The following is a 13854-nucleotide window of genomic DNA, read 5'->3' on the forward strand; positions in this document are numbered from 1 at the left end:
AAGTCTCACCTTTGACAGTCCTGCATAACCCTGTTACCTCCACAGTGATCTACACAGAATAGGTTACTGGTGAAATTGAAATGAAAAATATATTCAGGAGGAATCTAACTCACTATACATTTGAATTTCAATTAAAAGAAACTTTAAAAAAATATTGACAGTATGGATTTATCAATATTTTCTTCATTCACCCAATAATATTTATTGAACACCAGGTAGGTGACTTATACTAGGTTTAGGGGATACTATAGTTTCTTCCCTCTGTAAGATCAATAGAAATGGAGAAAGTTATTTAAGCAAGCAATTTCAATAAGTAATAGTATTTTCCTTCTAATTATTTCCATCAAAAAGCGACTCCTTGCTGCATACCCTGTAAAATTCAGACCTATCAAGAGCCCTCCTTCTCACTATATATTCTCTGCTCTCTCAAGACATGTCTTTACCTCTTTGCTTGAAGAGAATGTACTTTCACTTCCTCTTCCCCAGACCATCACTGTTTCAGTGTGGAACCTTCTAATTCACTGCTCCCATTTATAGCTCATATTTAGCCCACATTCACTACTTTGGCAGCCCCCCTTAATCCACTTCTTATATAACAATTTGTGTTCACCTTTACCTCTCACAATAGATGTAAGAGCTTTGGATGGCAAGTGCCCTTTTTTATTCATTTCCTCATTCTTCCTATAGGGCCTAGCCAAGTCCCCAAAAGCTTCTTAGATATCAACAAAAACAGCTTTCTGATCTCCACTCACAACTTTATGTCCTTTTGCCCCACAAGGATTCCCTCTGACTGGAATATTCTCTCTGACCAATAATCATAGTCTCTACCACCCCATCTTCTTTAAAATATCAATAAAAACTCTTTTAGGCATTATGTTTTCTTATTAATGATGTCCAACACAGGTATTTGTTGCATTGTATCCATCAGAATCATTTTCATTCACCAGGTCTTTTTTTTTTTTTTTCCTCTTCAACTAATATATGTAAGTATTCCACCAGTTTGGCAGTAAGAATGATGGCACATGTCTTGCTCTCACAGAAGTCGCAATCCAGTGAAGAATAGAAAAGAAGACAGGTACAGACATTACCAGTTAAGACCAGACTAGACAGTGAGGGAGACAAAAGTCAAGAAAGCCAAACCTTTTAGCCTCTGCACAAGCAACCACACATTAAAGCCACACAGACACATCTTGTCTAAAACTGAACTTGCTTCACCTCTGCAAAAGTTGCTTACAGCTCTGTAACTAACCCAGAAGGAATCCCCTAGACTCTAAATGTTTTATAGCTCATCTAATTAGGACAAAGGCAGCAGCTCAAGAAACAGGATATATACCTCCCAGTCAGAATGGTACAGGAGCTGTCCCTCAGGCTGCCTAAGGCATACAGCAAGAACAGAAAACATAAACACAGTCATTCTGGCATGCTGGGATTTCTGAAACATGAATTTTGCAGACATGTTTCAAATCCAAACTTAATTTTCTCCTATTGTTTGTGACACTTTGGCCCTAAATTTTGTATCCATTTGCTAAGGTTTCAGGACTCTCAGACAAATTTCAGTAGTGATAGTGATCTAAACAAAATATTATTATTATAAACCTGCTAATATTCAGAAGTATTAAAAATGTACTGCTTTCATGCATAGAGCTGATATTCAAGTTTCCATCCAGTAGAATTCTGGCTTTGAATTGCTTTCTGAGAAAAAAAGATGGATTTTGCATAACATTAATTCCTTTTCCATTCCTCTTTAGACCAACTGTTTCCTCTTACAATATGACATGCTGGGAACCAGTCTGTGATCTTGATATGGAATATTTTCCTTAACACTAATAATCAATCTATATAAGAGTTAACTTACTTTCCAAAGGTTATTTCTACTATGTCTCAAAACAAATTAGCATTCTAATTACCCAGCCACCTCTCATCATTAACATTGTGTTATTTAACTAAATATGAAATGCCTACTTATCTAAAATATCTACTTACCAAATAATTAGAAAATATTAAATAAAGACCAATTATGCTAAACATAACTTAATATTTTATAACATGAAAAGTGCTAAGGGGAAGCCTTGGAAATCTTCCAAGCTGTCATAATGAATATATATCATTGTACAGTATTACAGACATAAGATGACATCTTAATCTTTAAGTAGTATCTTCACCTACAAATATCTATTTATTCCATTTATTCTTGTTCCAAAGTTACTGGCATAAACTAATTATGTTCACTAATGTTTTAATTCTTCATAAATAAGAGTTTACAGTATCTCTCCATGAGATTTCAAATTGCTTGGTTTTTTCATTCATTAATATTTACAGACATATAGTAAATTTCTTTGCATAAAAATGTAAACAAGCTTTACTTTTTGGTCCATTTCCAAGTGGTATTAAGTAGTACTGTAAATTATCTTCTACAAGTTTCAGATAACCAAACTAAAAGGCTGAGTTCATGATAAAAATAGAGACAATTTGTGGATTAACTGAGAAATAGTTGAATAACAGCCACCCAGAAACTATAACTACTATGACATGTATCTTCTTGGTGTTCCTATAATTTCTTTAAAACCCTATCTAGAGTTTTATAATTCTAATTTGACATTTGAAATTTGTTTCACATCTTGTGAACTTTTTCAAATTTTCCTCATTCTAAGAAACATCTTCATTCTCACGGAAGGAAGCTCTGTATTCCAAACACAGCAATCAGCAAAGAGTATCTTTTAGTATCTTTCAAACATTCAGCAAATAGTATCTGAAGCTAGGCAACTGGAACCAACTAAAAGAAATTCATCAAGGCTTAAAGTGTCAAGTACATTAAGAGAAAGTTAACAAGGAACATTGAAATTCACAAAGAACACTTACAAAGTTAGGCTCAAGTTTTCTTTCAGTTGGTTCTAGAGTTCACCATACTTTCCCCCTAATAGGCAGCCTCTTTCCTTACCATCATTACTGAGAATTTAAAGATTTCAAGCTCAACCAAGGAATGAGGGCAGATTTTTGCTCAGGATCCCCATTCACTCTTTTTTGGGGAAATTTTCCTCCAAAATGAAATATTGCAAATAAAAGTACCTGTCTGTAATTAACCATATTGCCTCCAATGTCAGAATTAACAGATGTCCTATGAATTCCTTTCAAAAACTAAAAAATACCTTTGGAAATTCTGTGGGTTTCATTCCACAATTGTGTCTATTGCTGAATTTTTGGAATCTAGAACACAAAGCAGGAACCAGGACGATAAAAACCAATAAAGTGGACACAAGTTGGATGTGCTACAGTAGTAAGCAAGGAGCCACAGACCACATTCTAGATTATCAGGGAAGATTTAGATCAAAAGAAGGAAAGATATGGGACCCAGAGTTAACAAGGGAAGTATTATTACTAGAGACATCAAAGAGTGGGAAGACATACAACAGATCAAATTGACATGGATCTATAATGTGACACGGTTCTGACCTACGTGAAGTCTGGCAGGCATCTCCCCTGATATTAATCATTCATCTCCCACCTCTCTTAAAGGTACACTTCTGCCTTTTTGTGGTTCTGTTCATGAACTACATGGGCACTTGATCCTGACATCTGCTGTAGAGCTATCGAGGGCCTCCTGAAGAATGAGGATAAATCAGAGGTCACCGGTCATACTCTAATCTCTTTGTTTACTTCCAGAAGCATTTTGAAGTGGTAGACTCTTCACAAAATCTCTATCAGCTGTAATACTGAAAGTCATTAAGACTTAACTGCTTTGTAATTCTATGAAAACCATACATAAGAATATTGGAATTTCAGGGCCTTGAATTTCATAAAAAATACGTGTTCAAAGCTATTGCCATTTGTTCTAAATGTAGTTGCTAAGGTAATTATTATCTTAGGTCACAGTAGAGGCTTATATTTTTCCTTCTGACATTTTTTCTTTTGGCTATTTCTTACTTTGTATACTAGTCTCTCTCCTTCCCTTTCTAGTCTCTCCTCTAATATCATTATAGAGTTCACATTAAATATAGAAATAAAGAGATTTACTGAGTGCCCACCTTCTATACGTAAAGTAGTGAGGAATATGAACATAACTACAATTAATGATAGCTAGTATTCTTTAGGCACTTTCTATGATTTTATTTAATTCTCATAAAAACTCTTTGAAGCAATGCTCTTTATGGTGCCCTTATTTTCTGATTGAGGAGTTAAAACAGAAATTTTGAGTAACTTGCCAAAGTTTACTCAGATCAAGTACTTGATTGGTTTATAGGATTGCTAAAACATTTTTTAACATTACATGGAATAATAAATGTCTAAATTATACGTTAAGACCAAAAGAGAAAGTATATGATGCATTAGCAAATGAATTTTGCAAATATCTTGATACTATAGAATTGTATAAAATTTCAGTATTTGGGAACTGTGTGTGGTCTGTTTAATCAGGTCAGAGACTCGGTAAGGAACCGAAAGAGAATAAAGCTGGAAAAGCAGTCTGGTATCTGGTTGTAAAAGAGGTTTTATGTTTTGTTTCTTTCTTTCTTTTTTTCAAATCTAAGTACTTTAGGATTTTATATACAATGTGGTATCCTTGAAAGTTCTTGAACAGAGAGTGACACATGCCATGATCAAGGCATTTTTTAGGACAATGAATCTGGCAGTAGTTTGCAGAACAGATGCTCAGAGGAGAGGCTCATAAAGATGGAACAATTATAAGATCGACGTAGTTTTTTACTCATAAAGACATAAGAACTTGAATTAAGGTGGAAGGAGGAAAGAAGACATGGCTAGGAATGATGTACCAAAGAGAAAACAAGATTGGTCATTGAATATAGGTCATGAGGAAGAACGAGGCAGTGCAAATGACTGAAGATTTGAGTCTGGGAGATAGGCAAGCAGGAAATGAAGCGGTTTGGGGAAAACTGGGTTTGAATCTCCTCGCTTTGGTGAGACATAGACTGCAAATCCCCTTAATGCGGTATTATAGGCCACTAAAGAAATTCAGTTCACCAGAACAAAGAGCAGACAGAGGATCAAAAGAATGCCCCTACTCAAGGCTAGAGGGAAACAGCAACTGATGTATGCATTTATTATAACTTTTTGTATTTATTTATCAGGTTTTATTTATGTTTTATTTACTATTTATTATTTATTTATTTGAGAGACAGCGATTACAAGTAGGCAGAGAGACAGACAGAAAGAGAGGGGGACACAGGCTCCCCGTGGAGAAGAGAACCCAATACAAGGCTCAATCCCAGGACCCCGGGATCATGACCTTAGCTGAAGGCAGAGGCTTAACCCACTGAGCCACCCAGGTCCCCTCTTATTTACTATTAAAAAAAAAAAAAAGATGTTCTACACCTACTGTCCAGTAACATTGTGATAATTTATTGTGTATTTAGCACTATCTTCTAATCCTGTCAATTACTTTCCAAGAAGCAACCAGAATTAAATTCTTACATATCGGAAGTTAATCCACATATTTGGCCTCCTGTCAATCAACCTTTTTTGCAATCAGAAAGGAAATGAGAGAGCCTTGCAATCCCCTTCTAGCATGCTCTTACAAGTGTGCCATCCAAAGGGGAAGCCAGCTGAAAGAAGAGACAACAAACTCACTCAAATGACTGAGCATGCACATGCCCTCTGATTTTAAAAGCATTCAATAAAATTGTACTATGAATAACGCTAATAAAGTGAGCAGATAAGTACCTGAATACTATTTGTTTCTTGTAACGAAATGACAGCACTTCCCATCTATCAAAGTTGCAGCCAATATTTTATGACTCACAACTATAAGGCTGTATATAAAATATGCAGTTTCATGGAATATGATTAAGCCAATACTTATCATTGCCCCATTACGTGAAGGAAAGCAAGTTGATAAATTCTGTAAGAATCCTAACAGGATTAACACTGCTTCTTCATCTTGTCAGGCAGGAGTTGAGATTTATAAACCTCTACCCTTGAAGGAAGCAAACTAGAATCAAGTAATTCTGTAGTTACCTGTCAAGCACAGTCAACTCCATGCAATCTGCATTATGTAGATTTTATAGAATTTCTGAGTCTGAGAACTGGGTCTTCATGAGCATCAAAGTCTTTTACAGATGAGAAAACCAGTGCTTAGAAAGTAACAGCCCCAGTTTACCCAGTCAGTTGGAAAATGAACCAAAATTCGACTAACTATAGTATTTTCTACTAGAGAGCCAAAAGCATGGGACTCTGGTTGGAATGCATGCATTAACTCTTTATTTTCGTCTGATTGGCAATTTTTACTAAATGGTTCTAATAAAGCAATCATTTAGGGTTTTGTTTTTATTTTAATTTTTTTTTCTAGTTACAAGCCACTTAATAATGACATGATTTTAAACATGGCTATTCTTTCTCCAGTGTTTCTAGAAGCAGATCAACAGCACCCCCCTCAGAATCACACCTCAATGATTGTGCCCAAGTCATCAGTTCTTCTATCTATAAGACAGAAATCATCATCCCTATCTGAAAGCTACTCTTTTGCTTTTTTTTTTCCCCCCTTTAGTTCTAACGTGCCTAGAAAAGCTACTTCTGGAGTACCTTATTTCAACTTATGAAACACATGAAGCAACATATTTTCATTCAAAATATTTTTTCTGTCTATCAAGAATGTATGTACTGCACTTAGATTCTCAAAAGCCAGAATGCTCAAAAGAAGAGTATATTTTACCTTGAACATAGGTCTTAGTTAGACCAAGGAAGACTGGCTGTTGAGAATAGAGACAGGCTGAAGGAAAGTTGTAAAAGTCTAAGGAAGACAGGAAAATAATTCAGAATACCCACCTTCTCTGGTCACTTTTTAAAACTACTTTGAAAGCCCTGAGTATTATTCATAATGTTGAGTTTATAGCTTGATAACCAGTATTGATCTCTGCAAAATACTTTAACTCAGTATGCAGGAAAAATAATATAAAACATTTCCCCCACCGAGATTATGTTTTCTATATGCTGAGGCTAAACTACAGAATAAGGATATGCAAGACACAGGAAACATTTATGCTTCTTGGATCACAACCATCTTCACAAGAGAAGGAGAAATGATTCCATGTGTTTTCATTTCTACTTCTCCTCTGAAGGACTTTTGAGCAAGAGATTAGAAGACCACCTGACTTCCTAACTATGCCTTCAAATCCTACAAGTAGAACAAAACCACTGCTGAGCCATCAGATATCATGGCTCTACAGATATCATAGAACTGAGCCCTCTGTCTTCCGCACACTCAAAAGCTTCACAAATTGAGAGGGCTATTAATAAATACCCCCCTTCTTTGAGCTGGAAGGGAACTGGAGCTTAGCCACACAAGCACAGAACACTTACGATCCAAAAAGGATTCGCAGTGATAAAAAAAAAAAAAATCACAACAAATGATGTAAATTTAATTTCTTGACTTTGCAATTATTGCTTGACTGGAATTATCTTAAAGGTATTATCAGATACACTGGTATTGCATATAAACCATAAGACATTCAGAAAGTGGCTTATCTGTAAGACTGTGTGTTAGAAACAATTTTGGTGTGTATTTAAAGTTCCAAAAATTTCCAGCTGAAAAGCAGGCACATTTTTCTCAGGTGGGAACATAATTCCCACGTTTCAAAAGTCCAGGGGAAAGCCCTTCCCTGATAAAGACTATGCTCAGGATGGAAAGATTGAAGGACAGAACAGAAGCTGATGGTATTAAAACTGGAAGACCGTGTACAGGTGGCATAATGTCTCAGAAAACTGATGGTAGGGACGTCACATTGCATTAGCTGAATAGATCAAAAGATGAAAGTGCATGGAGCACTGGGAAAAAGATATTATCGTACCAAAAGTTCACTGATATTCAAAATCACAGATTTGCCCTGTATCAGCAAAGACACAAAGGCCATTCTATTCTCAAGTCTCTCTCTCTCTCTCTCTCTCTCTCACACACACACACACACACACTTTGTATAATTTGTCTTCCAAAGGGGAATCATCACAGTTGTCATCTCCATGGACTCTTAAGTAAGTCTGGGTACCACATACTTCACTGCTCCATACTTAAAGACTGGCAACCACAGAGGGATGTTAGATGGCCAAGGAAGGGAAACAGTTTACCTTGTTAACGATAAGCACATGGTGAGTAAATTCTCTACATTTTACGTAGCACATGGTGATCACAATTTCCAGAAGAGCTTCCCAAATCTCTACAATGGAAACCTGACAATAAACAATCATGCTAGGAAATAAGCCCATACCTGCTAATTCACCATCAAAACCATGTTCACAATTCTACTGAAGTTACACTCGCTACAGAATTCTCTTGTGGTCTCAATGGGCAGCTTTGATTCTGAGAGTTCCAACTAGTCTTTTAAAGAATCTCATCTCAGTTTATTCAGTAGTTTGAAACGTGACCATTTGATGGATTTAGTAAAATAACTGTAGCATCATTGCTATAGTGTTTCATCTACAGATACTTTAATACTTTTCATAGAGGATGTCAAAATACTAATGAATGCCAACTCAACCTTTTACCCACCTTTCAAATCACTCTTGTTGTTCAGGAATTCCTTTTAGTTACTTACCATACTTTGGTATTATTGTTATTTTAATAATGTGTGGAGTTTTGAAACACCTGATTAACCCATTTCTCTCTCTCTCTCTCTCTCTCTCTCTCTCTCTCTCTTTTTTTTGTATGGCCCAATTTAGTACTCTGGATCACTAACATTTGGCAAAAATGAGGTTTTGGTTTTAAAAGAGCAGGATAGTGATTTACTTTGCAGTATGCATAAATTACAATTTAAATTTCATTAATTCTACTTTATTTTGACTTTCAAGTCCTAAGAAAATAACACCAACAATAATTTTAAGTCAGGTTCTAGAGCTTTGGCATTAACTCTGTTATTAACACTTAAAAATCTACATTTTGATATATACAGAAACGTTAACAAACTTTCTCATTCTCTTATTTCTCCCCTCCAGTAAAACTCATTGAATTTAAATACATGTATGTTTAATTTATTGCCAGTTGTACCCAATTTTATGAAAATAATGTACTGAAGTGTAAAAGACAGCAAGATTTTTTAAAGCATACTATTAATTCAGAAATGAGATAAACTTACATTCTTAGCTTTTTAAAGAAATGCAGAATATTTCCAAAAACTCATTTTTATGTGTGTTATCCACCCACCTCTTTCCTGTTTCTCTTTAAAGCCTAATAAGGAAAATTGACTTTAAGCTTTGTCATTTCAGCCTAAGGTACTAAAGGCAGCCAACATTACTATTGTTGCCATATCTGTCTTTCTCTTTATTATACAAGTATATCGATGATGTAATTGCAGAAGTTAGGGTTTCCTCGAGGTGTTGGAGCACAAGGATTTTTTTAGACTGCCTCTTTCAGCCCCATAGAACAATTGTGAAACAGAACCAAGTATACAATTTAAGCAATTCATCTCTTGAAAGCAAATCTGCAGGATCTTCATCTTGATCAAGAGCTGGAAATGCAGAACCACTAGTTAAGCTCAATTTGCTCCAGACTGATGCTGAGCTGGAAAAACACTTCAGGGACATCGTGCTAGTCCATGACATTTTGGCTTTTAACCCCTTCTTAGAAGCCCTCAACTTTTCTGTTTGGCTCTAATTGTATCTCCAAAGCCAGGGGATTAGGAAATATCCCAGCCTTTTACCCCAGCCCTGTTTGTCCGTGAGCCAATATTACTCTGAAAGTTGAGTGGAAACTAAGCAATCATTCATCATTCTGCATTTAAAATAAAGCAGCGATTGAGAAGTTCGTGATCCCACACTGAGCCACCCATATTAGAAACATTGAAGAGCTGAACATGTACAAATGCATCTACTACACTAGGAGAACCCCCAAGGTTGTGATTCAAAGTGCAAACAAAAATAAACAAGAAAATACAGACACAGATTTACATGCAGATGAGGCAGCGCATACAGGGAGAAGAGAACATACCTGAGGGATTCTCCTTTAAAAAAAAAAAAAAAAAATGGTCCACACCAGCTGGGCTGTTTCTCCCCTCCTTTCGGAGTGTATATGTTTTCCTTTCAGGAAGAACACTTGGAATCCTGTTTCCAGTCTGCTTTCCTTTATTCAGCCACCAATACTTAGAGCAGGAGAGGAGGCTGTATCCCAGCGATCAAGTGCAATCAGGCGTGCCTTTGGTCTGCAACGGTGTCTGTTCTTATTAATTCTACCGTGCTCCCGGGCGGCAGCCTCCAAAGCAATTTTACAACTTAGCTGCTGGCATAGAACTGCCTTTCACTCTCCTCATTGCCAAATTCCTTCGGCAGCTCGTTCCTCACCCCTGTCTCTAAGAAAGCAAAACGGGCAGTCTCCCGTGCGTTGAGGAGCGCCAAGGTTCATCAACAATTGAGGCGAAGAGGCATCACGGCTAAGTGCGTGCAGGGAACTTCGCACAGCGCAGCCCCGGCGGCGGCTGCTTTGGGGAATGCAGCACAGACGCTGCGATCCCCCAGCCTCCTCTGCCCAGAGCGCCTGGACTCCCTCTGCTGCCGCCCCTGCTGCCGCACAGAGCAGCTCCTCCCGGCTGAGCCACACCAGCCCCTGCTCACGGGAGATGCATCGTTGGCGCTGCCAGGTGTGGCGGCGTCACCACCGCACTGACAGCTAACTGTGGGGTGCAGCTTCATCGCTGGGGAAAACGCCTGGACGCCTGAACTCCTCAACCTTTTTTTTTTTTTTTTTTAAATCTCGGAGTGATGACCTAGGAGACAATTGTACGGCCAGTTCCGCTAGCCCTGTGTGCAGCCTCTTTGATAACATGGATAATTTAATAATTACCGGTTTGGACGTAGCTGGCTGTGCTCGGAATCATGAAAAGTACACTGCAGACAGTATAATTCCCAAAAAGGTACTGAGAGGCAGCTAGCAAGACCCTGTGTTTGGAGAGCGGAGAAGCTGGTATCTCATCCCAGATGGTTTTCTCCTTTATAACCTGTCAAAAGCCATTTGAAGGTGATTCTTGAAAAAAAAAAAAAAAAAAAGTGAATTAAAGACACATACACAAAGTAGGAAATGGAAAACTTACTGTGATGCAAAGGGTTTGCTTCTCACTTAGAAATAACGCCTTCCCATTTGGTGTTAATGTTCTAAAGATCTGGCTAGGAGTTGGATGGGCTTGCTTTCTTCTTTAGTTTTGCTGAGTCGAGGAGGTGGAGGGAGTAACAGCTCCCACTTTCCATCAATAAAGCATTTTCTATCCTCTAACCCTCCTGTTGAAACAAACAAACAAAAAAAAGTACTGGATCTTTAAATAGTGGCTTAAAGAAGCTCAGGTCCTAGAATAATTTACAGATTTTAGGCTGCATCTGGTCTGTTGGCTCTCTTCTGTCTCCTTTTCCCTGTCTTTAAGAAAATAGATGGATGTTTCCAGGACTGAAAAAGAGTCAACTATTATTAGTTGAGATCGAACAGGAGAAGAAACATACACGTGGATTTGTGTGGCATTTTTCAGTACATTTAAGGATGACTATGCCGTGACCAACTTTAGAATTGACTCTACCTTACCTAAATATTTAATATATAATAACAGACAGCAAAATGAACAGCTAAGCCTGATAGAGCATTTCTGGCAAAAACTTGCAGTGAAACACATTCCACCCACTATCCTGTGACAACCAATAAATAGTTATCTCTGTGATTAAAAATAATTCTCCCCTATTTAACACAATCTATGGACCAGGTGCCAACCGCTGAGCACCACCACCACCACCATCGATTCCCAGCTCTCAGCCCCACCTTTAGCTCACAGCAGCACAGCTTCCTCAACCTGCTGCTCAAGTGACTGTTAATGGACTTGAGCAGCTGCTCAAGGTCTAATGAGCTGCATCTGGGGCTCACAGTGGGGCAGGGCAAACCCTGCCTTCAATAGCACCAGAGCAGTGAGCAGGACAAAGCTCTGCTGCCCCCGGCTGTAAGCACTCAAGAGTAGCACAAGGGAAACTGACAGACCTAAAAGTAGATGAGACAAGAAAACTGGATGTTTTTATATAGAAAAATTCAGGCTAGCCAGTACACGGTTTTGAAGAATGCCTTCAAAACACAGAGGGAAGAACACCTATTTACAGAGGCTACTGCTTCTTTTTTTAGTGTGCTATGCCCAGAACAAAGTGCTGGAGCTATGCTCAGCGGAGAACTCCCAGCACCCAGACCAGGGCAATGGAGGTACGTCCTCAGTAAATTAGGATACAATGTCAGTGGTTTAAATGTTAAAGTCTATCTATAGAAGGAAATCCAAGTAAGATGATTCTATTCCTGTGTGATTCTCAGAATGTGTGTATATTGTGATGAAAAGAGATGTGTTAGTATTGCTCTAATTCAAATACTTTCATTGAGGAAATAACAGGGGTGGTGATCAACAGTCTCTGTTTTTAAGAAGAAATGTTTCATGAAGGCTCCAAAGTCAGTGTGTGTTCTGATAAATGCACTGTTTAGCTATAATCATCAGGGTTCTGGTTATGTATTTTATTTTTTTAGATTATTATTTATTTATTTGACAGATTACAAGTAGGCAGAGAGGCAGGCAGAGAGAGAGGGGAAGCAGGCTCCCTGCCCAGCAGAGAGCCCGATGCGGGACTTGATCCCAGGACCCTGAGATTATGACCTGAGCCGAAGGCAGAGGCTTAACCCACTAAGGCACCCAGGTGTCCCTGGTTATGTATTTTAAAATAGAAACTATTTGCATCTCCGAAAGTGGCAGAAATCATGGATCTGAGGGACACCAGCTGCTAATAAAGTATGTCACTACTAGAGAGAGTGACAGAGCTTTATGACTTCATTGACCTGCAGGGACACCAAAATCCCTAACAGAATTTCCACCTGCTAAGTACCTGATTTGAATAATGGATGATCATAATCATACGAAGACAGCAATAGATTAGCATTCTACACCTTCTTATCAATAAGACACATTCCATTTTCGCAAAGAACTTTTCACATTCTTGAATTAGCAACATATAACAACACAGGATAAGAAGTCAGTGATTTCCATTTATACACTTTCATCTCTAGAAGTATGTACCTGCCCTAAGCCTTACTCACAGATTCATTAAAACAGGAAGATAACTTCTCCTTTAAATCTTCAAGCAGTGCTTTCAGGAGGAATAGACCTCTAAGGTACCGTTCATCTCCCATATCCCAAGACATAAGGTGGGACAGATCATTTGTCTCATTGGTTCAGGTGGGAGAAGACCAAGTGTCTGGGTCACTGATCATTTTTTCTCAGTAGTAAAGTCTAACTAAACCAAAAATATCAAGTAAAAGGACTGTTCTTGTATAATTCTGTTACTGTCTGTGCATTTGGCTTTCAGCAATAGAAGAATTCTCAAAAACGCAGAAATTAACCTTATATGTATTGAATTGTATTTTCAGCTTTCTAGAAAACCTTGCTCTTTATTTTAGGCAACAGGTAACCAGTCACTGGATCTCACTATTTAGAAAAGAAAAAAGAAAAACTGAACAGTCAGTGGCTCCCTGTACCCATTTAAATGTATTAATGAAATGGATGATTGTCAAGATAATCAAAGACAAAAACATAATGACGTCAAAAAGAGCAAGTTGTTGTTTCTAGTTTTGTATAACTGAATAATGTATAGGGGAACAAGTATTTGGAAATAAAGTATCATATGGAATTTGGAAATTTGACAAAATGTTGATTTTGTGATAGCAAAGCAGACACTAAGCTCTGTTTTTGAAGTTTTTCATTAAATGGAGTCATGTAAAAAATGTACCTTTGAAAGGAAATCACCATGTATAACTTTGGAGACCAGGTCATGCAAGGGCCTACAGCTTCCTCTTTACCCACTCTCTTTTGGTTTGCTCACTCTGAGGAAAGTTAGCTGCCACGTCACAAGGACACTCAA

At 37.7% G+C, this 13854-nt stretch overlaps 1 protein-coding gene across 1 annotated transcript in view; it reads right to left on the reverse strand.

Annotated features, from left to right (window-relative positions):
* Positions 1–10610, reverse strand: part of UNC13C (unc-13 homolog C) — a 616040-nt gene extending 605430 nt beyond the window's left edge. The window contains exon 1 of the mRNA XM_082733851.1: positions 9926–10610. The gene's annotated coding sequence lies outside the window, so the exon portion shown is untranslated. The remainder of the gene's footprint in view (positions 1–9925) is intronic.
* Positions 10611–13854: the final 3244 nt, after the last annotated feature.

This window comes from Mustela nivalis (genome assembly GCF_964662115.1).
Source record: "Mustela nivalis genome assembly, chromosome: 6".
NCBI lineage: Eukaryota > Metazoa > Chordata > Mammalia > Carnivora > Mustelidae > Mustela > Mustela nivalis.